At 49.1% G+C, this 26778-nt stretch overlaps 1 protein-coding gene and 1 pseudogene across 1 annotated transcript in view; both read right to left on the reverse strand.

Annotated features, from left to right (window-relative positions):
• Positions 1 to 4433, reverse strand: part of PTK2B (protein tyrosine kinase 2 beta) — a 93597-nt gene extending 89164 nt beyond the window's left edge. The window contains 1 exon segment of the mRNA XM_049771439.1: positions 4307 to 4433. The gene's annotated coding sequence lies outside the window, so the exon portion shown is untranslated.
• A 20767-nt stretch (positions 4434 to 25200) lies between these two features.
• LOC126006101 (28S ribosomal protein S10, mitochondrial-like) lies at positions 25201 to 25801 on the reverse strand (annotated as a pseudogene).
• Positions 25802 to 26778: the final 977 nt, after the last annotated feature.

Below are 26778 nucleotides of genomic sequence, written 5' to 3' on the forward strand. Positions count from 1 at the left end.
AAGGAGAAAGCTGGAGTCCGTGGAAGGCACTCAGCGAGAACCCAACAGGAACAGTGGGGTGGCAGGCAGGACGCTTACCTTGCACATGACAGACCCCAATTTGATTCCTGATACCTTATAGGTCCACTGAGCCCCACCAGGAGAGATTTCTGAGCACTGCCAGGTCTGGCCCCAAATTAAAAGCAAAATCAAAGAGATTCGAATCCACTTCTCTTGGCCCCCAGACATGCCCCTTTCGGGGTCCCATGAGCACATGTTAATCATCTCTCCCAGAATGCTGTTTCTCTACCTGCAACTCAGAAAGAAGGAGAGAGAAGGGACACCCTAAAGATCCCTGAGCTTGAGGTTGAAAGGGGAACGGAGCAGGAGCAAACTCACTCATGGAAACGCCAGAGAAAAATGGGGTATCCCCAGGCCCTGAAATAGACCCATCTCAGGGCCCTCAACTCTGAATTCCCAACAGGCCTGTGTGTGAGCAGACAGGCAGGAAGACAATGAGGGGGTAGGAGCAGGTCAGGGCTACAGAGCTAAGAAGACTGCTGGGGACCCCCACAGAAACACACACTCTGGGAGACACTGTCGACAGTGATGTGAATATTCAAAAGATAGGGCTGGAGTGGGGAGGGTGCTTGAATGTAGCTGTGCTGGGTTAGATCCCCAGCATCCCATAAGGTCCCCCTGAGCTCTATCAGGAGTGAGCTCTGAGCACAGCGCCAGGAGTGAGCCCTAAGCACTAGAGGATGTGACCCAAAATAAAGGGCAGGGGGTTAAAGAGACCAGCCAGGCCCCTCTGGCTTTCTGGGTTCTGACCACAGAAACTGACTGTTCGATGGGAATGGCATGACCAAGGGGTATCCCCAAACCAGGGATCCCCCTGCAATTCCACACCTGCCCAAGTTTGTCTGGACCCAGAGCCCCTGGACGGGCCGAGCCTCTGCAAACAGCCCTGAGCACAAGACTACCCGGACTGCCAACCCTGTTCCCTCACCAACTGTCATGCCGAACAATCATTACCCTTGAGCAACTGCAGAGGCCTCCTGAGCAGCCCACAGACACCCCCCACCCAGATGACTGCAAGGTCTGCACTGGGCGCCAGACACCCTGGAAATGATGCGCCTTCTCATACCCACTAGCTGCCAGGCCTGGCTAATTCGATGGCAAGGCTGCATTGTTGATGGGGGGTGGGGGGTGGGGGGTGGGGATGCAGATACTTTGAGCACAAAGACAAGGGTCTACAGACGATGGGAAATAAGGAGATGTTGGGCCAGACCCTGTGACCCCTGCACGTCCCAGCACTGCCAAGAATGTTCCCAGCAGTCTGGGGGAAAATATGGGCAAGTGAGGGCTGAGTTTTGTTTTGTTTCGTTTTGCTTGGGGGCCACACCCCAGAGTGCTTAGGGCTTCCTCTTGGCTCTTCGCTCAGAAATCAGTTTTGGCAGGCAGGAGGGGTGGGGCATCTATGGGATGCAGAGGATTGAACCTGGGCTGGCCCACATGTGCAAGGCAAACACGCTCCCCCTGTGCTATCTCTTTGGTTCCTAATGGCTGTCTTTTTTTTTTTTTTTTTAGTTTTGGTTTTTGGGTCACACCCAGCAGCACTCAGGGGTTACTCCTGGCTCTATGCTCAGAAATTGCTCCTGGCAGGCTCGGGGGACCATATGGGATGCTGGGATTCCAACCACCGACCTTCTCTGCATGTAAGGCAAACTCCTTACCTCCCTGCTATCTCTCCCACCCCTTTTGTTTTGTTTTGGCCACACCCAGCATTGCTCAGGACTTCCTTCTGGCTCTACACTCAAAAGTCACTACTGGCAGGCTCAGGGGATCCTATGAGATGCGCGGGATTGAGTCTGGGTCGGTTGCCTGCAAGGCAAGTGCCCATCCCTCTGTCTGATCACTGGCCCCTGATGGCCACATTTTAGTTTAAGGAGTATTTGTCTGTGGTGTGGTGGCAGAGTTCCTGAAGGCAACACATTCCCCTTCAGTTCATCTTTGAGGGTCCCCCGTCTTCTCCCCTCTCCTTGCTGCAAAAGGCAGGCTGGGGTTTCTCTCAGGAATCAGGTCCAATGGGAAGGAAACAGCTAGAATGAAAATCTCCCAAGCTTTATGTTCAGGGAAGCCCTGGGTCCCTCCCGTCTTACCAACTGCATCTAAAGATCTATAACTCAAACTGACAATATCTGAGCCCCTTCTGTCCATGGAAGCTACCTGGGGCTCCTCCACACCAAAAGGTGTTAAAACAATATCTCCCACTTTCACATTCGCGCTCATCTGGCAATTTACTTACATTATCGCCAATTTTTCCAACAACCCCCACAGGGAGAATTTCTTATCCCCATTTCAGAAAAGAGATTCTGGGTTCTTCAGAAGTTCTGTGGAGGGAGGCACTTTGCATGAGGCCTTTGCATGAGACCTTTGAAGAGGTCTGCACAGTTTGCACAGGGTGGTGGTGGGGCAAGCGGTCATACGTGGAGTTGAATCTGGGCTCTGAATCCAGCCACCCAGCTCACAGTGGGTGTAGACTGACAGACACAGGCGGGAAACAGGCTGATTTGGTGTTTGGATTCTGGGTGCACACAGGCGGAGAGGTGGAGAGTAGCTGCAGGATGGGTGTTGGACTCAGCCTTGTTGGGGTCAAGGGTGCAATGACGCAAGCCAGGTGGTCCAACGCCCCCACGTCCCAGCCCGGGCCGGGACCCTGCCCTGGTACGCCCCTCGCTGAAGCCATGCGTGGGACTTAGTCCTGGAGGTGCAGCGAGGGGGGCTTGGCTTCTGTGCACCCCCAAATCAGGCCTGAGTCTAAGTGGAACCGGAATGTCCCCAGCCCCAAGTGGGCATCTGCAATTCCAGCTCCTGCCTGGCTCCAGGTTCAAGGGAGTTACCATGGCAGCTGGTGGCAATCTTCTGTCCACTCCATACTCTGTCCCACCCTTGCACTCTGGGCTCAGAGATGGGGCTTAGTTTTCCTAAGTGTGTCCTGCTAGCCCCCACATCTCCTTGCCTGGTTCATTCTTAGAGACCCAAGGGTTTCCACTTAGAGCCATTTATTCCAGGCAGCCTTCCTGGATAGCCCTAGCTGTCTTTCCCAGGGCACCACCCCTTCCCCCTTGTAGCAGGGGCACCTTGACCTTGGCAAAAACAAGTCATGTTAAATTGTCTCACATTCAGTGTGCTGTTTGCGAAGAGTTGGGAAGAAAGAGGGAAGGAGGAAAAGAGGGAGGGAGAGAGGAACGGTTCAATTCCACCTGAGTTGGGTCTCTCTGCCCACTGGTTCTTCTCTGCCCCTCTCCGAAGCAATGAGGGTGAAAGGGGACAGGCAGGTGCCAAAGAGATGGGGCACTGCTGGGCTGAGAGCCTGACCACCATGCAGGGGGCTCTCGCCCTGAATCTGACAGGCAGGCGGATCGACCCTCTGCCACCCCTAGGCTTCATGCAGCCCACCGAAACCTCCCTTGGAGGGCCCTATCGCTGCACCTCTACCCCCTACCCCAGGGCCCTCCATGTCAGAACTGGGCTCCCACTGCCCTCATGGGAGCCACTGGGGTGCCACGTGCGATGGGGCCAGTGCCAGCTGTGAAGATTTGGGAAGAGCCTGGGCTCAGAACATCGCGGGTTCCCTGAGTGCCCAAAGGTGCCCACGCACAGGCTGGCGAGAGTTAACCCTGCTGTGGCTGCACTGCAGCCAGCTAGCCCTCGGCCACACACACACACACACACACACACACACACACACACACACACACACACACACACACATGTCCCACACATGAGGGCAACACACACACCAAGATTCACAGGCTTTCACATGCTATTACACACACCCAAACACATACACACATCCAAACATACAGACTCACAAACTAGGACACGCACAAACACACAAACACAACAGACACTCTCAAACGCACACCCTTCCCCCTCTGGCCCCACACTCTCCGGAGCTCACACTCCCTTAACTTGTGCCCAAGCCCCGCCGGGTGCCTGCTACTCCCACAGCCTGGCGCGGTGTCCTCTCACCCACACTCCCACCCACACTCCTGCCCACAGTGCTCTAGACGCCCACACACCCGCATGCAGGCTCGCTCGGGGTAGCGCTCACCCCTGCCTCGCCTCGCCCACACCCTGCCCGGCCTCCCGCTCCCCGCGCGCACCTTCCCGCGCCCCGCGGCGCCCACGCGCACCCTCGCCCGCCCGCCTGCCCGCCCGCCGCGGAGAGGATTCGGCCGGAGGAGGAGGCGCCCCAAGATACGACCCCCCGACTCCCGGGCCCACCCGTCCGGTCCCGTCGGGGCTCCCCAGGGCGCACCTGCGAGATCCAACTTGGAGCTGGGCGCTGCGCTGCGCTCGGAGTCCCGGGCCCGGGTGGCCGCGCCGGTGCGCAGGGCCAGGTGCGCGCGGCTGCAGGTGCGTCTCCGCCGGCGCTCTGCGACCCGACCGGGACAGCCGGAGCCCAGACAGCTCGGAGCGTCCCCCGCTCCGCCTCCCCCTGCGCCCGCTAACCACACCCCTGCGCTCGGCTCGACTCGCCGGCGCTTCCTTAAAGGGTGCGGAGTCGGGTGGGGCGGCGCCTCTTACCATAAACTCTACAATAGACCCGCCGCCAGTTCCCCAGAGAGGACCCCCCTAGCCCCCCCCACGCCAACACCTCCTCCCTGGCCCGGCGGGGTGCGTCGGAATCCCCCAAGTCTCCGGCTTTTCCCTGTTCACCCAGACGGGGACAGGTGCCCCATATACCTAGAAAGATCCCAGACACCCTCGCTGAACACAGGAGGAAGTGAGCTGGTTAGAAGCAGGTCAGAAGCTGCTGTCCACTTCCACTCAGGGTCCCCTTCCAGCAAGTTCCTCTCTGGACACCCCGACCTGCACTTCTGCATTGCGCGGGCATTGTCACGCTCCCCCTACGCTCAGAAGGAGTTGTGCAGTGTGCGTCCTGCCAAACTGCACAGGGCGACCCGCACCCCTGAGCACCCCCCTAGCACTCCCCGATCCTTGCACCCCAATCCTCAGCACATTAACCCCCAACCGGGCAGGAAAGCCAGGTGAGGTTGGCCTGAACGCCACTACGGGGTAGCACGCGGTCCCCCGACCTCCCTTTCATTATTGCTTCATGATTTCATTCGTTCCGTCATCTGAAAATTGAAATTAGAGGGAACTGTCATTTTTTTAAATTAACATCCAGTGAATCAGTTTTGGCTTGGGGGGAGGCCACACCTTGAGGTGCTCAGGGGCGACTCCTGGCTCTGTCTGGGAACTCTTGCAGTGGCTCAGGGGATTAAATTGAAAGTGATGAGGAAAAAAAATAAAAGAAAGTGATGAGGATTTGCACCTCGTGTGCAAAGCATGGATCTCAGCCCCATGAGAAATTTCCCTGGCCCATACTTGTCCCGTTTAAAAGTAGTTACTGAACAGCCAGAGTCATAGCATAAGGGGAAAACGTTTGTCCGGCCTCTCTAAGCTTCAGATACTATTTGTCTCTGGGTGGCGTCCAGGTAGATTCCTTTTAGCCTTTGTTTTGAGGGCCCAGCCTGGCTGTGCTCAGGTATCACTCACTCCTGGCAGGGCGCAGGGCACCGTCTGCGATGCCGGAGATGGAATCCCAGTTGGCGGTGTGCAAGGCAAGCAAGAGTCCTGCACACGGTGCTATCTCTCCAGGCCCCTGCTCTGCGCGCTCAGGCGAGGGGAGGAGGGTCCTAGAGCCCCAGAGCCCCAGACCCCAGAACCAAACAACCAGCCTGGTTCAAGGGAAGGTGAGTCTGCCTTGCTGCCCCGGAGTGGCCATGCCTGGGAACTGCGTCGCCTTGGACACCTGTTTTCGAAATTCTCCTGGTGTTGAGAGGATGGTTCCCTAAAATTCAGAGGAGCGCAAGTTGTAAGGATGCGATGCAAGAGACCCAGGCGCTGGCGGGGGTGTGTTGGGGAGCACCTCTTCCAGGGTAGAAGCTTGGTTGCCCGGGTTACAAGCTCTAGCCTGTTTCCTGCTTTGCCTCCCCCCATCCATCCCTTCCTTTTGTGGCTGTGATTATAAGGAATGAGGCTCCGCACAGGCTGGGCTTCGAGCTGCAGTTCTAGGGTCCCAAACGGTGGGGCGTGTAAAGCCCCCCAAACCACAGGCCACAAACAACCGCGCACCCAGGGCAATCAGCCTGAGGCACTGTTCCTGCAGGTCTCACCCCAGCAGGTCCTGCCCGAAGCCCCTTCCCCGCAATACCCTGTAAAAATGAGCCCGGAACCAGAACTAGTAACAGTAGTGCAGCAGGGAGGACAGGACACTTGCCTTGCAAACAGAGGTCCAGGCTTAGTCCCCAGCATCCCCTGAACCCACCAGGTGTGATTCCTGAGTATAGAGTCAGGAATAACTCTAGAGTATTTTGGGGAGTGATTCTTGAATCAAAGCCAGGAATTACCCCAGAACATCTCTGGATGTTGCCCCCAAACAACAATGAAATTATTTGAGAGTAGAGACATATCACAGAGGGCAGGATAGAACACTTGTTTTGCATGCTGCCAACCCTGATTTTGATACCAGTGTACCATTTGGTCCCCAAAGATCCACCAGGAGTGATCCCAGAGTGCAGAAGGAGTGATTCTGGACTGCAGAATCTGGAGTTACCACGAAGATGTGGCCCATAAACAGCCCCCCAAAATTATTTGGGGGCCAGAGAGGTAGCACCACCAGAAAGGGTACTTGCCTTACGTGTGGTGGCCAACCCAGATTTGAACTCTGGCACCCCATATAAGTCCCCTGAGAACCACCAGCAGTAATACTGAGTGTGGAGCCTGGAATACCCTGTGAGCATTGTCAGGTGTGGACCCCCCAAGATGTACCAAACAAGCTGGGGTAGCTCATTTCTGCCTCACATTTACCCATGCTTGGGGTGCTAGGACCTTGGAGGATTTGACATCTAGGCTTTCCACTCTTGCCTTACCTATAAGGGCATCTCTTGTGGCTGTCCCCATCCCAGTCTCTGGGTAGGTCTTGAAACATTAGGGCAACCCCACGAGTTTTTCTGGCTTTGGGGGATGTGTACATTTCTCAACGACCTGGCTCTCAGATCCCAGCCCACACTCTCTGCTAGAAGCACTGCAGGAAAGTGGGGGCAGGCTGGGATGGAGTCACTAGCAGAAAGAACCTGTAGAAAATAAAACCAACCAACCAACAAACTGCCTGGCTGAGGCCAGAGACCGCCCAGCATTAGCATCTGGGGCAATTTCCACCCCCGCTCGCTCCTCTGACTCTGGAGAGCACCTCTCTATTATCAGCAATTACTGTCTATTTTGGTAAAGCGGGGAAGAAAAGTTGAAGTTGTGTTCTGTGTCCTTCTGGCTGGAGGTAAAGAAAGGTTCAAGAACCTTTGCAAGAAACAACTTGGGGGCTTCTAAATAAACGACAAGGACAGAGAAATTCAGAGAAGAGTCTTATGTCTCTGGGTTGCAGTCGCAGGGCAGACCATGATGATGTTCAAGTGCGTGACCTCTGTGAGGACATAGAAAGGCCAAATGCCACCTCTGGGGTGGCTGACAAGGAGACTAGTGGGCGAGAAGAAAGAGCTGAAAAGATGCACTCCTGCAGATGGCCATGGTTCTCAAGTGGCAGAACAAAGGATGGTCTTGAGTACAGATGGTGCCAAGGGACTTTGATGGTGCATCTTCCTAGCTGCTGTGGCTACCATTTTGCTGGACCAAACGCTGCCTAGTGGTGCTCAAGGACTATCTAGGTCACTCCCAGTTGTGCTCACCCAGGTCAGAACTTAGCACCTCTGCTTCCAAGGCATGTGCTCCAGCCCTTTGAGGTCCCCAAAACACAACCTTTCAAGCATAGCAATTCCAGAAATGCACAAGTGGAGGCAGGGCTGGGACAGGGCTCAGGGCTTGGCAGAGAGTGTCTGGGTGCACTGAGCAAGTGAGAGACAGTGGTCAAGGAACTTTTCTGGAAGGGGGACTTTGGGCCACAGTGGACAGTGCTCAGGTGCTAGTCCTATCTCTGTGCTCAGGAGTGACCCCAGGCAGTGCTCAGGCAACATAGGCAGTGCAGGGCAGTGAGCCAATGTTTAGCAGCTTAATTCTGTTGTCTCTTAGGGTGCCAAAAGACTTTGGCAACTGAATTGGTGCTATCCAGAGAACTGAGCTTCAGGGGCCCTCCCCAGATGATGTGTCTGATAGTGGGAACAGAGGGGATTATTACCAAGGTTGGCCAGTCCTTGTACCTGTCTTTATTGAAATGGAGAGAGAGACAGACAGACAGACAGACAGGGGGGGGGTAGGCCAGAGAGAGAGGGTAAGCACTTTTCTTTCATGCAGTCAGATCCAGTTTAATTCAGTTCCCTCCAGATCCATCCCAGCCCCACAGGGTCCCCTGAGCCCACAGGAAACAGCCTCCAAAGGGAGCTGGGATTAGCTTTCACAGCTCTGGGGGTTGGTACCTCAAACCCTAGAGAGAGAGAGAGAGGAGAGGGAAAAAAGAGAGGGAGGGAGAGAGGTAAGAAAAGAAAGAGGAGGAGCCAGAGCATGGAGGTAAGACATTTGCCTTTCATGCAGAAGGTCGATGGTTCGAATCCCGGCATCCCATATGGTCTCCTGAGCCCACCAGGAGCAATTTCTGACCATAGAGTTAGGTCGCTGCCGGGTGTGACCCAAAAATAAAAAATATATATTAAAAAAAGAAAGAAAAGAGAGAGGGAGGGAAGGAGAGAGAAAAGATAGGGAGGAAGAGAGAGAAAGGGAGAGTGAGAGAAGAGAGAGCCGAGAGAGCGTTTGTGAGGGAGCACTCTGGTAAGAGCCTAGAACAGGGATTGAAGAGAACCTTGTAGACAGTCCAATCTCCAGCATCCCATAGGGTCCCCCAAATATCACCAGGAGTGATGCTGAGTGCATGGTCAGGAATAACTGTTGAGCGTTGCTGGGTGTGGCCCCCAAAACCCAAAAATGAACCTAGAGTATCTGGCCCATTTTTCCCTTTTCTGCTCCAGGAAATGGAACCAAATGACTGTCCCAATCATGTCCCTGCTTGACCAGTCGAGGAGTTTGGGTAGAACCAAATCCTTCCTAGATTTCTAGGAGGAGGGGAGCACCGTGCTGGTTTAATGTGCACCTACACAGGAAAATCAAAGAGAACACAGTTTAACATGAATCTTGAAAGTCTACATGGGAAAATCAGAGGGAATGTGTATTCATTTGTCTCCAATCTTAGAGTCACACGGAGATTCTGGTAACAAAATCAACAAAAATGCAAAGAAAATCACATGAACCCAGGATGAAAAACAACAGAATTGATCCTGGGGAAGAAACCAGAACAGCCAAAAGTAACAGTCACTTTCTCAGGCTCCTGGCGCCTCCTAATGGTCTTCCAGGATATTGTCGCTAAGGTCCCCTCAGAGCCTGCAGCTGAGACCCAGGACCTGCTTTCTTCTCATTTGTACCAGTCTGATTCTCTCCTAAAGTTGGTGAAAATGCACGTTCTCGGCCTCCATACAGGGCCTGAAAGTGGTCCCATAAATCTGCAGTAGAGTTTTTCCAAAACAGTGACAGGGAGCACTCCAGAGGTGCTCAGCCTTCACCCCTAGGGCACTGAGGGGAAGACTCTTCTGAGGAAAAGACTGGGCATATGGCAGGCGTCAGGAGTAGTGGATCTGAGGTGTAGTGGGGCTGGAAATCTTCCCTCGGTGTTTTGTAGATGCTCAGGGCAGGGATTCCTGCATTTGGGTCAGCAGTAGCTGGAGTCAGAGTAGGGACTGAGTGAGCCCTAGCCCACCCACCCTTCAATCACTGTATTAAAAATTATTTCAAGTCTCAGGACACAGGAGGTCCCCCCCGGGGGAGATTAGGACCTTTACCCAGAAGACATTATTCTGCCTTTCAAGGCAGCAGCATTGGGTTGAATTTGGTGGGAGACGGGAGCATCCTCTCTCTTCATCCAATTCCATCTGTAGGGAAATGCAGGGGACAACATCTGACTCAGTACCCACATGGTGCTGTGAGGAAAACTGAGGAAAACTGGGGAGTGGAAAACAGCGGACAAGGATTTGAGAGCATCCATGAGAGAAAAACAAGGTGGTGAAGATTTACAGTCACAGGAAGAGGTAAAAACAGGAGAGGAGATTTATGGGGATGGAAGTGCCGAGATAACCAGAGTGTAGCCAAAGCAGCAAAATAAAGTCATGCAAAATGCTTTGTTCTTCAAAGCCACATCAGCTATAACTTCACTTAATCGTAATAATTATTTTATTATTGATTAATACACATTAATTATTATTATTAGTGTTTTCCATATTAAGATGTCTAAAAACTGTGGATCCTGTGTTAGGAGCTGAGAGTTTCCAGGGCTACCTGAACTCTAGGTCCAAGCAGGTAACCTCCTTTTCCACCCTCTTTCGCTGCAATCTCACTTTTTTTACTTTTCCCAGCAGCATGGGCTCAAGGCAAGGTAACTTTCAAGTAACCAAGCAGCATCTGATATCACTTGAGCTATCTGGCCAAAGGGTGAACACCAGTGTCTAATGTTAATTGTGATAGCCCCAAGAAGAGTCTAATGATCAGAAAATAATAAATTAACTAAATTATCAAATAATTCCAATCAATTAATGTCTAAGCACAAGTTTGAGAACATTCTCAAGGAGAAAGGGAATTTGAATTTTGGGTGCTCTTTAGATGCTTATTTTAGTGGGTAAGGGGAGTTTTTCATCTCTGGGGTGGTCCAAACTTCTCTGGTACCATTTGAGTCCCATTAGTGTTCAGTTTCCCCAAAGGAGGGGTCCAGTCTTTATGCTTTTGGGCTGCTGACAGAAAAACTTCTTTAGACCCTTTCTTATGTTTATGGCTTCCCAAGACTCCCGTGTTAGGGAATAGTGATGCTCAGAGATCCTAGTCAACTGTTTTTTTTTTTTTTTTTCTTTCTTCTCCAGTTTTTCCTCAGAACTCACACCTCATTACTGCCAGGTACTCTCTGCCTGCTCCAGAAGCATTTTCAAAGATAAGTAAGTAAAAGCAAGGCAAGCATTATCCCTGGGGCCTTTGCAGAAATACAAATAGGTGGTCATTGTGCTCCAGCAGAAATGGAGGGAAAGGGGTGCCACATCTGTAGGCTCTGGAGCCAGTAAAAGTGGAGAAAATGGGAAAGGGGAAGATTCAGGGCTTCTGTGTTTGGGGGATTCAACCTGGATCCCAGCTTCCACTTCTAACTTTGCCTAAGTAACATCAGAATTCCAGTTTCTGCTTCTAACTTTGCCTAAGCCCCCAACACCAGGATCGCAACTTCCACATCTAACCTTGCTGCCTAATTCCTTATTTCTCTTTTTGCACGGAAAACCTGCCCGAGGTCAAAGGGCAATTTCCACCTTTACCTCCTTGTCACCTTCACACCTCATGAACACAAGACCAAACCATCTTTCTCCCCACACCACAGGAAATGATTTAAAGAATAATCATTTTCCCCGCTTATGTACCCACCCCAGGGGGACGGGCCTTAGACTGACCAGAAAAACCGATGCCAGAATGGGCACGGCTCTCTTAACAGGGCATTGAGAAACCTTAAGAGGAATTTACAAACACAAAGCACAGTGTTTACTCCGGAGCCGGAACCTCGGTGCCAGATTCTCCCCCAGATTCCGGGGGGACCTGTTTTCCAAGAGCACTTATCATTGAAACCGGAAGTAGTTTTTCCGAGTCGGGGCGTGGGGAAGGAAATCCAGTCGGCGGACCAAGCCCACCCACAGATCCCATTCCTTCGTAGGGGCTTTTCCGGAGTGTGCCGGAAGTGGCTCTCAGCGATTGGTCGGCCCGCCCGTCATTCGGGGCGAATGCGGAAGTCGCGAGCTAGTAGCAAGGCGCAGCGGGGTGACCGCGAGCTGTGATCGCTGGGGCAGCCGAGCTCCTTCCAGGGAGACTAGATGTCGGTCATCTGCTACGACGCCATGACCTTGCACTGCAGCCACAACTTCTATCATTCCCCGAGCATCCCCCTAAGAGCTCCCGGGGGTGTTGTAAGGAGTGGGGACTCCTGGCTAGGCTTAAGATGCCTGGTGGGTTGGGAAAGAGAAAAGCAAAGGGGGCAGATGGGGGGCCGGAGAGATAGCATGGAGGTAAGGCGTTTGCCTTTCATGCAGAAGGTGGGTGGTTCGAATCCCGGCATCCCATATGGTCCCCTGTGCTTGCCAGGGGCGATTTCTGAGGGCAGAGCCAGGAGTAACCCCTAAGCACTGCCGGGTGTGACCCAAAAACCCAACGCCCTTCCCCCAAAAAAAAGGTGGGGGGGGCAGAAGGAATTGAGCTTGGACGGTTTTCAGATTTCCACTTTCCTCCTTGGGAGGAAAAGGCGGGAGCTGAAGGGTCCTTGCCCTCAACTCACTCACCCCTTCTCCCCCTTGCAATCCAGCAGACGCAGGGCAGTCTGTGGTGCAGGGATGATGTGGTCACAGAGGCCCAGCACCCATCCCCTGTGCCCCATGCCTTGATCCTGGGCTCCTCCTGGCACCAGTGCCAGGTCTGGACCTGCCTGCGGCTCAGCCCTGCTGGCGAGGGAGGCAGGAGTCACACATGCCAGCAGGTGTGAGTAGGACCTCAGGCCTGGCGCTGGGCCCTGGAGTAGGTGTGAGCCAGGGGCTCCACAGGAGCTCCAAGTGGAGCCAGGTGTGACTTAGGCTTCGGGCATTCCTGTATCGGCCCTGGCTTCTGAGTGGCATCAGGTGTGTCTCTGGGTCTTATTGAGCATCTTAGCACAGCTTTGGAACTGGGGAAGGAAGAGACCTCCCATTTCCCAAGAGGGTGGGGTGTGTCTTCAGGTCCATGGGTTCTGCAGGCCTGGGCTACCTGGAAGGGAGGCTGAGCGTGGAGCCTGTAGTTGGGACAGTTGGGGGCCCTTAGGGGTTCCAGTTGTCTCATGCCTGGCTCTGAGTTACTCAGTAGTGTCTTTTTGTTTTGTTTTTTTTTCCTTTTGGGTTTGGGGAGTTGGTTGGTTACTCCCCAAAGGACTCTGGAGGGTGCTGTCTTCCTGGCCCAGCCTCTCCCACTCTGAAAAGGCTGGGGAGGAAGGAGACTTACACTGACCCTGGGCTCCTCATGCTTCTCAGGGTCTCCCCCAGGCTCTGGATGGTTGTGGGGGTGCCCCAGTGTCTCGCCTGCCTGGTGCATGATAGTGCCCCCCCCCCAAGCACTTTTCTGGCTGCTCTGTGTGTCCCTACCTCACAGGGGCCCTTTGAGTATCCTTGGTCTGTGACCTGGGGCGACTGACACTTTCCCACCTGCACCTCTAAAGGACTGGTAACCCTGCACAGTTCAGGGCACTTTGGAGCCAAGTTGCATCCAGCCAGCCATTTGTCTTCTCATCCATGTAACCAGGAGTAACCACTGAGCGCTGCTGGGTGTGGACCCCCCCCCCCCCAAAAAAAAAAAAGCTATTTTTTTTCCTTATAACATTAATTTTTGTTTTGTTTTGTTTTGGGGTCACACCCAGCAGTGCTCAGGGTTTACTCCTGGCTCCATGCTCAGAAATCGCTCCTGGCAGGCTTGGGGGACCATATGGGATGCCGGGATTTGAACCACCATCCTTCTGTGTAGCCTAAGGCAAATGCCTTACCGCTGGCTGTGTTATCTCTCCGGCCCCAACATTGAATGTTTTGATTTTCATGTTAACTGTTGATTTTGCTTTTTTTTTTTTTTTTTAAATAGGACACTTTGGATAACCTTGACCTTTTTATCAAAAATCCCTTAAATAAAGCCTATTTTTCTCTCATGTTTGTGACTTTTCTCTGTGTTCCTGGGAACTGGCTCATGGCTGGCCCACTTGGCCAACTGGCTCCTCTTTGGGACACCAGAGACATGGTACATGCCTTGTACAGTGGACGGACACTGAGATGGTCCATTTTGGGTCTCCTGCATAGGAAGAAGTGCTCAAGGCTAGTCTGGGTCTATCTGTCTGTGCACATGGTGTCGCTGGGATTTGTTTGCTAGATTGAGTACTAACCAAGTCTGCTGAGCACCTGCCCAGATGTCCAGGGTTGGTGCTGTCACCATCTGACCCACCACAGAAATAGCCTACCACGTGCCATGCCAATTCTTTATCCCCCCCCTTTTTTTGGGGGGGGCCCACACCCGGTGGCACTCAGGGGATACTCCTGGCTCTATGCTCAGAAATCACCCCTGGCAGGCATGGGACCATATGGGATGCCTGGATTCGAACCACTATCCTGCATGCAAGGCAAACGCCTTACCTTCATGCTTTCCTGCTGGCTCCTTTCATCCCCTTTCTAACTAAGCCCTTCTGAGAAGGTGCAGGGCTAGGTGTGCATCTTTCTTGGTTGCCTAAAAGACAGTGACCACCCTCTGCATCCACTTAGGGACCCCAGCCCATCTCACAGCCTGCCTGTTTCTAGTGGGATTTTGTCTTAGTGCATTATCATTTCTGTTAGAGCTGAGATGGAGCATTTTCTTTTGACTGCACATGGTGATGCTCTCAGAAATTACTCCTGGCAGGCTTGGGTGACACTATAGGATGCTGGGGACTGAACCCAGGTCAGCAGTGTGCAAGGCAAATACCCTCCCCGCTGTACTGTTGCTCCAGCCCTCAACATTAGGGAGCTGAGCTAGAGAAGGAATAAGTTATGGGGCTGGAGAGAGGACAGTAGGGAGGGCGCTTGCTTTGCACACGGCCAGTCTAGGTTCAATCCCAGCATCCCGTAAGGTACCAGGGCCTTTGTGCCTCCAGCTTTCTTCCCCAGACCCAGATCAGAGACGGGGATCAGCTCAGGCCAATCATTGTACCTTTATTGTGGATGAAGTGGACTGAACCCAAAAAAGAGCCAAGTGAGGGCCTTTAGCTGGGATATGATGGGCAGGCGACTGAGTTTGGAGTTATCTTGTGGGTGCAATTGCCCATGGCTTGTGCCTTAAACTAATGTCAACAAACACATGGGCACAGGAGGGTTAATTCTATTTGTGGGGAGCAGGAGATTACCAGTGTGTGCTCTGTCTCATGTTGATGAAGAATCAAAAAGAGTGAAAGTGGAGGGATGGAAGTGCTTGATTTACTGACCTTTTTTTTTTTTTTTTAACAGAACACATGCCTAAAACTGACAAATTTCATACACAGGCAAGTGACATGTTATTGTAAGTAGCAAAAAAGATTCAGAATTCTTTAGCTTTTTTTGATTTGTTTTTGCTTTGGGGCCACATCGATAATGCTCAGGGCTTCTGTCTCTACACTCAGGAATTCCTGACTGTGCTAAGGAGGCCATATAGGATGTCAGGGATCAAACCCAGGTTAGGGGCATACAAGGAAAATACCCTCTTAGCTGTCTTGTCTCCCCAGCCCCTGTTTGGGGTGTTTTTGTTTTTTTGTGGTTTTTGGGGATGGCCACACCTGGAGGTCCTCAGGTTACTCCTGCCTCTATACTCAGGAACTAATCCTGGCTGGCTCAGAGGACCTTCGAGGATTCCAGAGATGGAACCCAAGTCAAACCTATTTGCAAGGCAGATGCCCTCCTTGCTGTCCTGTCTCCCCAACCCCTGTCCCCCAATTGTTATCCCCCCCCCCCCCCCCGTGCCTTCCCTTTCTCCTCCTTTTGAGAAATTTGGTTCTAGGGTTTATAGCAGGAGACATTCGGGACAGAAGAAGATACACCCTTAGGTTGAGGACTCAATACAGTGTTTAAAATATCATTCCTAGGACAGGAGCACAGTGGGAAGGGAGTTTGCCTGGCACATGGATGACCTAGGTTCTATCCTTGACATCCATGGGGTCCCCGGAGCTTGCCAGGAGTGATTCCTGAGCACAAAGCCAAGAATAACGCCTTGAGCACTGCCAGCCTGACACCCCCCCCCCCAAATAAAACAAACCCCAGCCATCTTAGCCCAGTAAGTGCCCCATGCAGGGTGGGGAGAACTTGGGTTCAGATTCCACCTTGAAGGGTTACGTTATCACCCTGTGCCTCAGTTTCTCTGTGCGGCACAAAGGGTGGGAAGAGGTGCCGTGTCTGGAACAACTCTGGTATCCTTCGCCCCTTCCTAAGCAGTGGAGGATGGCCGGCTAGGAAGGTCTGGAGCCCAGCCAGAGCCCCTCACCCTGACTTCTGGAGCGGAGAAACTGAGGACACCATTTCTCAGGCTTCTAACTTTGCTCCTATGACTCACCCTCGTGTCACCAGCAACGAAAATAAAACGCCTCGCCTTGTGTCTTGCAGGGCGATCAGGGCTGCAGAATTGGGGTGCTGCTGCCAACTAGCGGGGCGCGGTAGGAAAAGGGTCCGCAGTGGGGCAGGTGGGAGGTTGTCCGGAAATTTGCAGTGCGTGCCCATGACGCATAGGGGTCCCCTGGTGAGGCAAAGGCGCAGCTCCTACGACTTGGATCCCAGAGGCTGCACCCCAAGTTTCCCAGACCGATGCCTCCCTTGGAGCCCCCCAAACCCCCGCGTGCTGGGGTGGGTTTCGTTGTCAAGGGAACTGGCTGGGAGACAGACGGCGGTCTCCATGGAGACAGGGGAGCACGGATGCTCAGCCGGTTCTGGGGAACAGACAGTCTGGGACGATGTGGGGTGCCGAGGGTGTCGCGGGGTTGGAGGCTCCAAGTCTACTCACCCGCCAGCAGGTCTCAGCAGCTTTGGCACGGCCCCCCCCCCCCCCGGATCCCAACTTTTCCCAGAAGCAGCCCCCTCCCCGGTGTCCAATTCCAGCGCTTCTCCTGATCCCCTCCCAACCCGGTGCAGCTACATACCCAAGGTCCTGAGGCCGATACATAGGCCCCCCCACCCCGCTTCCACCTCAACTCCAGCTCTCCGGGGGCTTCCCAACTTCCAGTCCCTGCGGTCTGCAACACAAAGGACAAGGAAGTGAGGCTACAGAGGGGGTGCAGGGCCCTGAGCCATAGTCTAGTGGGGAGGAGTTTGCCTTGCACGCTGCAGAGCCAGGTTCAACCCCTTGCATCCCACATGGAATATCCCAGGAGTGATTCCTTAGCACAGAGCTAGAAATAAGCCCTGAGTATCGCTGGGTGTGACTTAAGAACAAATTAAAGAATTGGGGCAGGAGAGATAACACAGTGGAGAGGGCATTTGTTTTGCACGCGGTTGACCTAGGTTTGATTCCCTGCATATGGTCTCCAGAGCCTGCCAGGAGTGATTCCAGAGCGCAGAGCCAGAAGTAACCCCTGAGCGTCGCCCGGTGTGGCCCCCCAAGCAAAACAAACACAAAACTATTGAAAAAGAAGAAAGAAAGAAAGAAAGAAAGAAAGAAAGAAAGAAAGAAAGAAAGAAAGAAAGAAAGAAAGAAAGAAAGAAGAAAGAGAGAAAGAAAGAGTAAGAAGGAAGGAAGGAAGGGGAAGAAAGAAGAAAGAGAAAGAAAGAAGAAAGAAAGAAAGAAAAAGAAAAAGAAAGAAAGGAAGGATGGAAGGAAGGAAGGAAGGAAAGAAGGAAGGAAGGAAAGAAAGAAAGAAGAAAGATGAATTAGGGAGGACTGCAATCCCCGAGGTTGTCTGGAGGGGGCAATACTGCTCAGGGTCCGGTCAGAGTTCCTGAGGTCCCTGAGCTGTGATCTCATAGTCTGCACTAAATGAAGGAGGTAGGGACCTATCTTGGGTCCCCCTTGGAGGTGGGGGAGACGTGGAGGGTGCAAGGGGAAGCTAAGCAGGGGGATCCCTTTTGAAGGTGGGAGCGAAGTGTGGTGGGATCCTCGGGCCCAGGGAGCCTGAAGATGAGGCTAGATCTGACACCCTGTTTCCTTTCCAAGGCTGAGCTTCCGGAAGAGAAAGACAGAAGTCGCTCATTCCTTGATGGTAGGGATACAGCACCTGGCAGAACAAGGGAGCCGGGTTCCCAGATTGTAAAGCCAGTGCATCTGGGTTTATTTGTGGGTCACGTATCTGGTAATGCTCAGGGTTTACTTCTGGCTCTGTGCTTAGGGATCACTCACTGCTGGTGGTGTATGTGGTGCTGGGGATGGAACCCAGCTCAGCTGCGTGCAAGGCAAATGCTATTGCTCTCTATTAGCGTTTCCCCCTTTATTACTATTTTTCTGTAATCCTGTTTTGGAGTCCAAGATGGAACCCAGGGCATGTGCCCTGTCTCTCAGCCACAGGGCTAGATTCACCAACAAGCTCCACTGTCCCTCCCCTAGGAGTCCCCTCAGTAGTGTGTGTGTGTGTGTGTGTGTGTGTGTGTGTGTGTGTGTGAGTGTGATGTAAAATGTCCCTGTGTTCCAGGTGCAAGGGAGACACTGACACCAAAAAGGTTCCAAAATGGCTGGTCTCATCAAGCTGCCAGGTCATGATCCCATGTTACTGGCTGTTTTCTCTCCTTTTGTTCCCCCACCCCCCACCGCTAGGTTTTAGAGATGCTAGGAACTCATGGAGCAAGACAGAGCAGAGCTGGCTCAGGGGTGCAGCATTATATCCAACGCTCAGAACACATGACCAGAGCCCCAAAGCTGAGAATGCAGAGAAGCAGGGAGGTACTTTTGTTTTAAGGAAAAATTAAAATATGAAGGACAAAAAATCAAAGGCAGTTTCAAGATTACACATGATAATCAGAGCAAATTAGAACCTCAGGACTGTAGTGTAAACAGAGATGGAAAGTGTGTGGTGATTTTGGTATAAATTCATGGCAAATGCTTTGAGTTCTGGGAGTAGAAGAAAGACAATCATATCCAGGACTCCTGTACAGAACTATATGACACATTTGGAGTTTGTATACAAAAGAATACAAATCCAGTTGCCAAAAGACTGGTAAAAGGAAAATACATATAGAAGCTTGAGAAAATTCTCCTGAGTCTAAGAATTTTATTGTATTTTGCTTTTTGCTTTAGGCCCATGCCCAGTGATGCTCAGAGTTTACTCCTGGCCTTGCACTTAGGAAATACTCCTGGTGGTGCTTGGGGACCCTATGGGATGCCGAGAATTGGCTGTGTGTGTAAGACAAGTGCCTTCTCTGCTATACTATCACTTTGGCTCCAGTCTGAGAATTTTAAATTCAGAGTTGTATGAAGATTAGGAAAGACATTTTCAGTAAAGCCAAGAGAGAGACCACCCAATGGAAAGGAAATGAAATCAGAATGATTTCACTGAAGATGTCTAAGGCTGCAAATGTCAACAATTATTTTTAGCAGCTGAACCAAAAGAGCTGGCCCTGGTGAGCTCATTCCATACTCATTACCTTGCTCTGTTTCTCTATCAACCACAGATGCATGAGATCATCCAGGATTTGTCCTCGCTTGGACTTATTTCACTTAACAGATGCCCTCCAGTTCTATTAGAGTTGTGGCAAAATGCATGTAGGAAAATTATCCTTGGAAGTAATACTATATAATGCAAAATGTATTTAAATAGCAATTATCTGTTCATTTAACTTCAGATTATATTAACCTAACCAGAGAATCTGTAGTCAGGGAAAGTTAGATCAGTAAACTTTCCTATAAAGAAAGAGAATGGGAAGGAAAAGAATTAAAAATCTATATAGGGCCAGAGCAATAGGACAGCTGGGAGGACATTTGCTTTGCATATTGCTGGCCTGGTTTTGAGCCCCAGCACCCCATAGGGTCCCCCAAATTTGGCTTGGAAAATAGAATGATTCCTGAGTGCAGAGCTAGGAGCAATCCCTGAGAACCATCAGGTGTGGCCCCCCACATATCAAAAATTAAATGAAAATTTAAAAATCTCTATATTGGTTTCATTATGACCTTTGATATTGAAATAAGTTCATACTCAAACATAGCTAAAATGCCAGGAGATTTTTTTAAACAGCATATATTCCTTCCCATACATATATGGAAAGGTAGAAAAAGGTAGAAAAAATCGTGCTGTGCAGCTTAAAGGAAAAATGAAGGAAACATGATGCCACAAAATTAAACATAATTGTTGCTATGCCAACAGATATGTGCCTATTTAAGAAAAATTAAGATTTGCAAATAAGATTTGAAGAACGAGTCAACTGCTTATTAAGTAAAAGGACAAAAGCACATCTCGGGTAAAATAGGGAATCAATCTCAGTGGTAAGGAGTTGAGTTGTGCTGACCCACGCCCAATGAGAAAGAGCACAGGTGATAGGAATTCACCCAGAAATTCAAAGGGAAAGGACCAAGGAGAGGTAGAGGAGCATTTCTGACCAACAAACAGAGCAGATGTTAACACAAATACTGTGAGTCTGAATTCTTCCCTAGATCCCTTGGAAACAGACCTAGTGAGAGACTTAGTCAAGTCAACTCAAATGACACTAGTTTTTAATGCTAATTAGTTTATAAAACCAGTTAGAAAATCAAATGAAGCCAGAGCAGTGGCACAAGCAGTAAAGCATCTGCCTTGCTTGAGCTAGCCTAGGACAGATGGAGGTTTGATCACTCCAGTTTCCCATATGGTCCCCCAAACTAGGAGTGATTTCTGAATGCATAGCCAAGAGTAACCCCTGAATGTCACTGGGTGTTGCCCAAAAACTAAAAAACAAAAAAACCCCAAACAAACAAAAAACCAGTCCATTTACAAAAGCAACTAAAAATATTAAACTAGTTTGAATAAAAATTTAAAACTAAGGGGCCGGAGAGATAGCATAGAGGTAAGGCATTTGTCTTGCATGCACAAGAACGGTGGTTTGAATCCTGGCATCCCATATGGTCTCCGAGCCTACCAGGAGCAATTTCTGAGTGTAGAGCCAGGAATAACCCCTGAGTGCTGCTGGGTGTGACCCAAAAACCAAAAAAAAAAAAAAAAAAAATTAAAAACTGAACTCCAATTAACACACAAAAATCAATGGCCTTCTTATACACTAATAATGATAGAGAAGAAATGGACATTAAAAAAACTCTCCAGGGGTTGGAGAGATAGCACAGTGGTAGAGTGTTAGCCTTAGATGCAAAAGGATAGTGGTTTGAATCTCGGCATCCCATATGGTCCCCCGAGCCTGCCAGGAGCGATTTCTGAGTGCAAAGTCAGGAGTAACCCCTGAGCACTGCCGGGTGTGCCCCAAAAACCAAATAAATAAATAATTAAAAAAAAAAAACTATCCCATTCACACTAGTGTCACACAAACTCAAATACCTTGGAGTCATCTTATCTAAAGAGGTGAAAAACCTATACAAAGAAACTACAAAACCCTGCTTTAAGAAATGAAAGAGGATTTGAGACACATATCCTGCTTATAGATTGGGAGGGTTAACATTATTAAAATGACAATACTCCCCAAAGCTTTATACAGATTTAATGCAATCACTCTAAGGATACCCATAACATTCTTGAAAGCAGTGGATCAAGCACTCATGAAATTCATTTGGAGCAATAAACACCCACGAATAGCTAGAAGAACCCTTGGGAGAAGGAATATGGGAGGCATCACTTTCCCCAATTTTAAATTGTATTATAGAGCAATCATTAAAAACAGCATGGTGGGGCCAGAGAGATAGCATGGTGGTAAGGCATTTTACCTTTCAAGCAGAAGGATGGTAGTTCGAACCCCAGCATCCCATATGATCCCTGGTGCCTGACAGGGGCGATTTCTGAGCATAGAGCCAGGAGTAACCCATGAGCGCTGCAGGGTGTGACCCAAAAAACAAACCAAAACAAAACAAACAAACAAACAAAAAAAACCCAGCATGGTCTTGGAATAAAGACAGACCCTCAGATCAGTGGAATAGGCTTGAGAACTCAGAGAATCTTTCCCAGACATACAGTCAACTAATCTTTGATAAAGGAAGAAGAAATGCAAAATGGATCAAGAAAAGCCTCTTCAACAAGTGGTGTTGGGACAACTGGTCAGCTGCTTGCAAAAAAGCAAACTCAGACCTCCATCTAACATTATGCACAAAGGTCAAATCCAAATGGATTAAAGACCTTGATATCAGACCCGAAACTATAAGGCATATAGAACAACATATAGGTAAAACACCACATGATATTGAGACTAAAGGCATCTTCAAGGAGGAAACAGCAGTCTCCAAACAAGTGAAAGCAGAGATAAACAGACTGGACTATATTAAGCTGAGAAGCTTCTGCACTCAAAGTAAATAGTGCCAATTATACAAAAGCCACCCACAGAATGAAAGAAACTATTCATCCAATACCCATCAGATAAGTGGCTAATATCAAAGATATACATGGTACTGACAGAACTTAACAAGAAAAAATATCTAACCCATCAAAAATGTGGAGAAGAAATGAACAATTTCTTAAAGAAGAAATACAAATGGCCAAAAGAAAAAAATGCTCCACATCACTAATCATCAGGGAGATGCAAATTAAAACAATAATGAAGTACCATCTCATGCCACAGAGACTTGCACACATAGCAAAGAACGAGAACAATTCGTGCTGGTGGAGATGTGGGGAGAAAGGAACTCTCATTCACTGCTGGTGGGAATGCCATATGGTCCAGCCTTTATGGAAAACAATATGGAGATTCCTAAAAAAAAAAAAAAAAAACCTGGAAATTGAGCTTCCATATGATCCAGCTATACCACTCCTAGGGATATACACTAGGAAAACAAAAACACAATACAAAAATACAAAAATGCCTTCCCCACACTTATATTCATTGCAGTGCTATTTACAATAGCCAGGCTCTGGAAATAACCAAGATGCCCTTCAACAGATGAATGGCTAAGGAAACTGAGGTACCTATAAACAATGAAATATTATGCAGCCATTAGGAGAGATGAAGAGATGAACATGGAAACCATTATGCTGAGTGAAATAAGTCAGAAGGAAAGAGATAGACACAGAATGGTCTTACTCATCTATGGGGTTTAAGAAAAACAAAAGACATCATTGTAATAATGCCAAGAGACAACAGAGGTGAGGGCTAGAAGGACTGGCTCTCTATGTGAAGCTCACCACAAAGAGTGGTGAGTGTAGTTAGAGAGATGACTACACTAACTATCATGACAATGTTAATGAATGAGAGAAGTAGAATGCCTGTGTCAAATACAGGCAGGAGTGGGGAAAGAGGGAGATTGGGGGCAATGGTGGTAGGAATGTTCCATTGGTGAAGGGGTATGTTCTTTTTATGACTGAAACCCAACTACAGTCGTGTATGTAATCATGATGCTTAAATAAAGAAAAAAAAAAGCTGAATTCTGGGCGGTTTGGAGCCATAGAACAATGGGGAGGGTATTTGCCTTGCATGAGGCCAACCTGGGTTCAGTCTCTAGCAACCCAATGGTGTCTTCCCACCCCCCACCCCTCCCCCCCCCCATTCCGGCCTGGAACCAGCCAGGAGTGATTCCTGAGCAGTGTCGGGTGTGGCCCAAAACACAAAACAAACAAAAAATGGAATTGCAAAACTTTAACCTGCTGTTCAAAAAAGTGAATATTTATAATCCAAAACATCCCCCAAAATTGGCTTTTGAAAATAGAGTAATCTTTCTTTCTTTTTTCTTTCTTTCTTTCCTTTATTTTTCTATCTTTCTTTCTTTTTTCTTTCTTTCTTTCGTTCTTTCTTTCTTTCTTTCTTTCTCTTTCTTTCTTTCCTTTCTTTTTCTTTCTTTTTTCTTTCTTTCTTTCTTTCTTTCTTTCTTTCTTTTCTTTCTTTCTTTCTTTCTTTCTTTCTTTCTTTCTTTCTTTCTTCTCTCTCTCTCTCTCTCTCCTCTCCTCTCTCTCTCTCTCTCTCTCTCTCTCTCTCCCTCCCTCCCTCCCTTCCTCCCTCCTTCCTTTCTTTTTTTTTTGGTTTTTGGATCACACCTGGCAGCACTCAGGTGTGTAGCCTGAGCAAAGCTCAGGCAAAGCTACATGTGTGGTTCATAGAAAGGAGTAACAAGGGTAGTTTGAAAAGCCTTAATAAATAATAATCTTATTTGGGTAATAATCTTTGCTTTGGGTAAAATAAGATAATTATTTATAATAATAATAATCTTATCTTTTTCCTGTAGTGACTAAACCTATTTAAAATAATTCATGCTAAAACCGAGACTATTGTGTGGTGCCTGTCTTTATTGCTGTAGTGCTCACCGGTTATTCGATATTTTTTTCTGTATTGTTGTGGTATTTCAATTACCTTTTTTACATCCTCTCTCAAACTGAGGTTGGAAGCCTCTAGAGGGACTCAGCCCATTTTCAGCATATTTGACTTTTGAAAAAAGTTAAGAGTTTAAAGAAGTATTAAAATTTTTAAAATAAAAGAATAAAAAAAAAGAAAATAGAGTAATTTCAGCTTTTTGGTTTTCTAGCATTTAGACTGTGCTCAGGGCTTACTTCTGGGAGCACTTGTCCGACCATAGAGGATCCAATCTGGTTGGTCACATACAAGGTAGTGACTTCCCCACTATCTCTCCAGCCCCAATCCATGTTTTCGGGAGAGAGGGAAATATTTAAGATGATCCCATCTCCGGGACTTTTAAAATGATCTCATCACTAAGAATGCATCTTGGGGCCCGGAGAGATAGCACAACGGCGTTTGCCTTGCAAGCAGCCGATCCAGGTCCAAAGGTGGTTGGTTCAAATCCCGGTGTCCCATATGGTCCCCCGTGCCTGCCAGGAGCTATTTCTGAGCAGCCAGGAGTAACCCCTGAGCACCGCAGGGTGTGGCCCAAAAACAAAAACAAAAAAGAAAAAAAGAAAAAAGAATGCATCTTGGAGGCCAGAGAGATAGCACAGCGGCGTTTGCCTAGCAAGCAGCCAATCCAGGACCAAAGGTGGTTGGTTCAATTCCCGGCGTCCCATATAGTCCCCCGTGCCTGCCAGGAGCTATTTCTGAGCAGATGGCCAGGAGTAACCCCTGAGCACAGCCGGGTGTGACCCCCCCCCCAAAAAAAAAAAAAAAAAAGAATGCATCTTGACAGAGTCAAATGACCAAACAGAAGCTTAAGTACAAAAGTTTTTTTTGTTGTTGTTTTTTCTTTTTTTTCTTTTTTTTTAAAAGAAAAAAGGTGAAGACTATTTATTTCAAATACTTTCAGATGAACACATGGATAGAAACTAGATCAGTACATACCAGTAACTAAACAATAGTAGAATGAGAAACATAAATTTGAATCTTTCGATATAGTCAAATAGTTTGCTCATATTGTTCAAAATCAATAAAATCAGAATCAAAAGATGATGACTCTATAAGAGAATGGGTTAGTGGTCTTTCTCGGCAGCCTGGGGGATCATTAAAGTTCCATTTCCTGCTGCCTCCTGATGGGGCCTAAGAACTCAACAGGGCAGCTCAAGGAATTCTGCAGGGACAGCTGGGAGCTCATCAGTTCCAAGCTCAGTGCCTGGCCCATCCTCATTCAGAACCAGCACGGGATTCTCGTGACACCTTATGATTTGTACTCTTCTTTTTCTTTGGGTGTTGTTTCCCAGATTGGTTCTTTAATGTGTTCTGGTAACTATTCTAGTTTTGTCCTTGTAACTTCCACAGCAATGCCTTCAGGGAGATTTCGCTGAATATATTCCAAGTAGACATCGGCTGTGCTTCCAGTTAGGTATTCTAACTCTAAACGTCTATAGAGTGTTCTCATTTCATACTTGAACTCCATGTTTCTTGAAAATATGGACTGACTTTAGAAGAGTAACTGTTTTCCGAGGCAGTTCATGCACTTTAATAGAGATCCCAAGCTCTTTAGCAGCAAGCACAACAAAATACTCATAACTATCTAATACAGCCTTATCATGGCCTTTCACTAAAAGTGACAGGCGTTTGTATAACGTGTCTGGCTCATCAGATACAGTTATCGTGGGCTTTGTCAAATCCTTGGGCACATTGATGTGTAGGTTTGAAAACTGCACCCACTTCATGCTGGTGGTGAAAACAAAGCCAGTGTTTCTGGTAGTCCTGCTCTTGGAGCTATTTATGGATAAATCTCTTGAACCCTGCCAAAGTCGCTGGCACACTTCAACGAGCGCCATCCGCACAGCCATTTTCTCGGAGTGGGGTGAGGCAGCAGAAGGGCCCATAGGTATGCTTTGCACTCAAGGCCTCAGCTCAGAAGTTAGGACTTCTCAAGACACCAGCCAGTGATACATGAGCCAAGTTCTCTGTCCTTGGGCCCTACTCAGGTCAGCAGTCTCTTTGGGAACTGGTCTAAAAGGTATATCAGGGACTAGAGTGATTACAAATAGCACCTAGGTAGGGCATTTGCCTAGCACATAGCCAACTCAGGTTCTATCCCCAGCAGCACATTCGTCTCCTGAGCCTGCCAAGGAGTGATTTCTGGATTTAGAGCCAGAAGTAACCCCCTGAAAGCCGCCTGGTGTGGCCCCCATACCTAAAAACAAAACTAAAAAGGGCATTTCAGCTTTGCGTGGGGGCATCAGTAGAAGCCTACTCCTACATGCCTGGAATTATTTGGAGCTGAAGACAGTGAAACATAGCAGACACCAGACAGGCTCTGAGGACCACTCCATAGCCCCCATGGTCCTCTGTAGTAAGACTCAGCTCAATTGTTCTAGTCAGCCAGTATAGAGACAACTCCAGACTTGCCCACCAGACAGGGAATGAGGGGGCTGCTCAGATAAGACCCCACCAAGGGGTTCCATTTCCCTCATTCTTTTGAGCTTCCAAGAGAGCCAACTTGTCAAGAAGCCTAAACTCCTGTTGCTTTTGTCTTGTCAGTGCCTGAAGTGCTCCATTCCTTGTGAGGACATTGTCCAGCCATCCTGAATCCCTCCTTTGTGGATGCTCAGGGCTGGCCTCTCTCTGTCTTCGTGTCCAGACGGGCAAAGAAGAACATGTCCCTGTCTTCCTCTAGAGGCTTCTCTAATGGCTCTTTACCTTCCCTTTTACAAAGCTCGCGATATCACCTTTATTATCAAAGACAGACAAGGTATGAAGGAGATTTTGTTCCAGCCAGTCCCCAATGCTGGTTTATTTTCCTCTAATGTTGCACCACATGCTA

Source organism: Suncus etruscus, chromosome 4, assembly GCF_024139225.1.
Source record: "Suncus etruscus isolate mSunEtr1 chromosome 4, mSunEtr1.pri.cur, whole genome shotgun sequence".
Classification (NCBI taxonomy): domain Eukaryota; kingdom Metazoa; phylum Chordata; class Mammalia; order Eulipotyphla; family Soricidae; genus Suncus; species Suncus etruscus.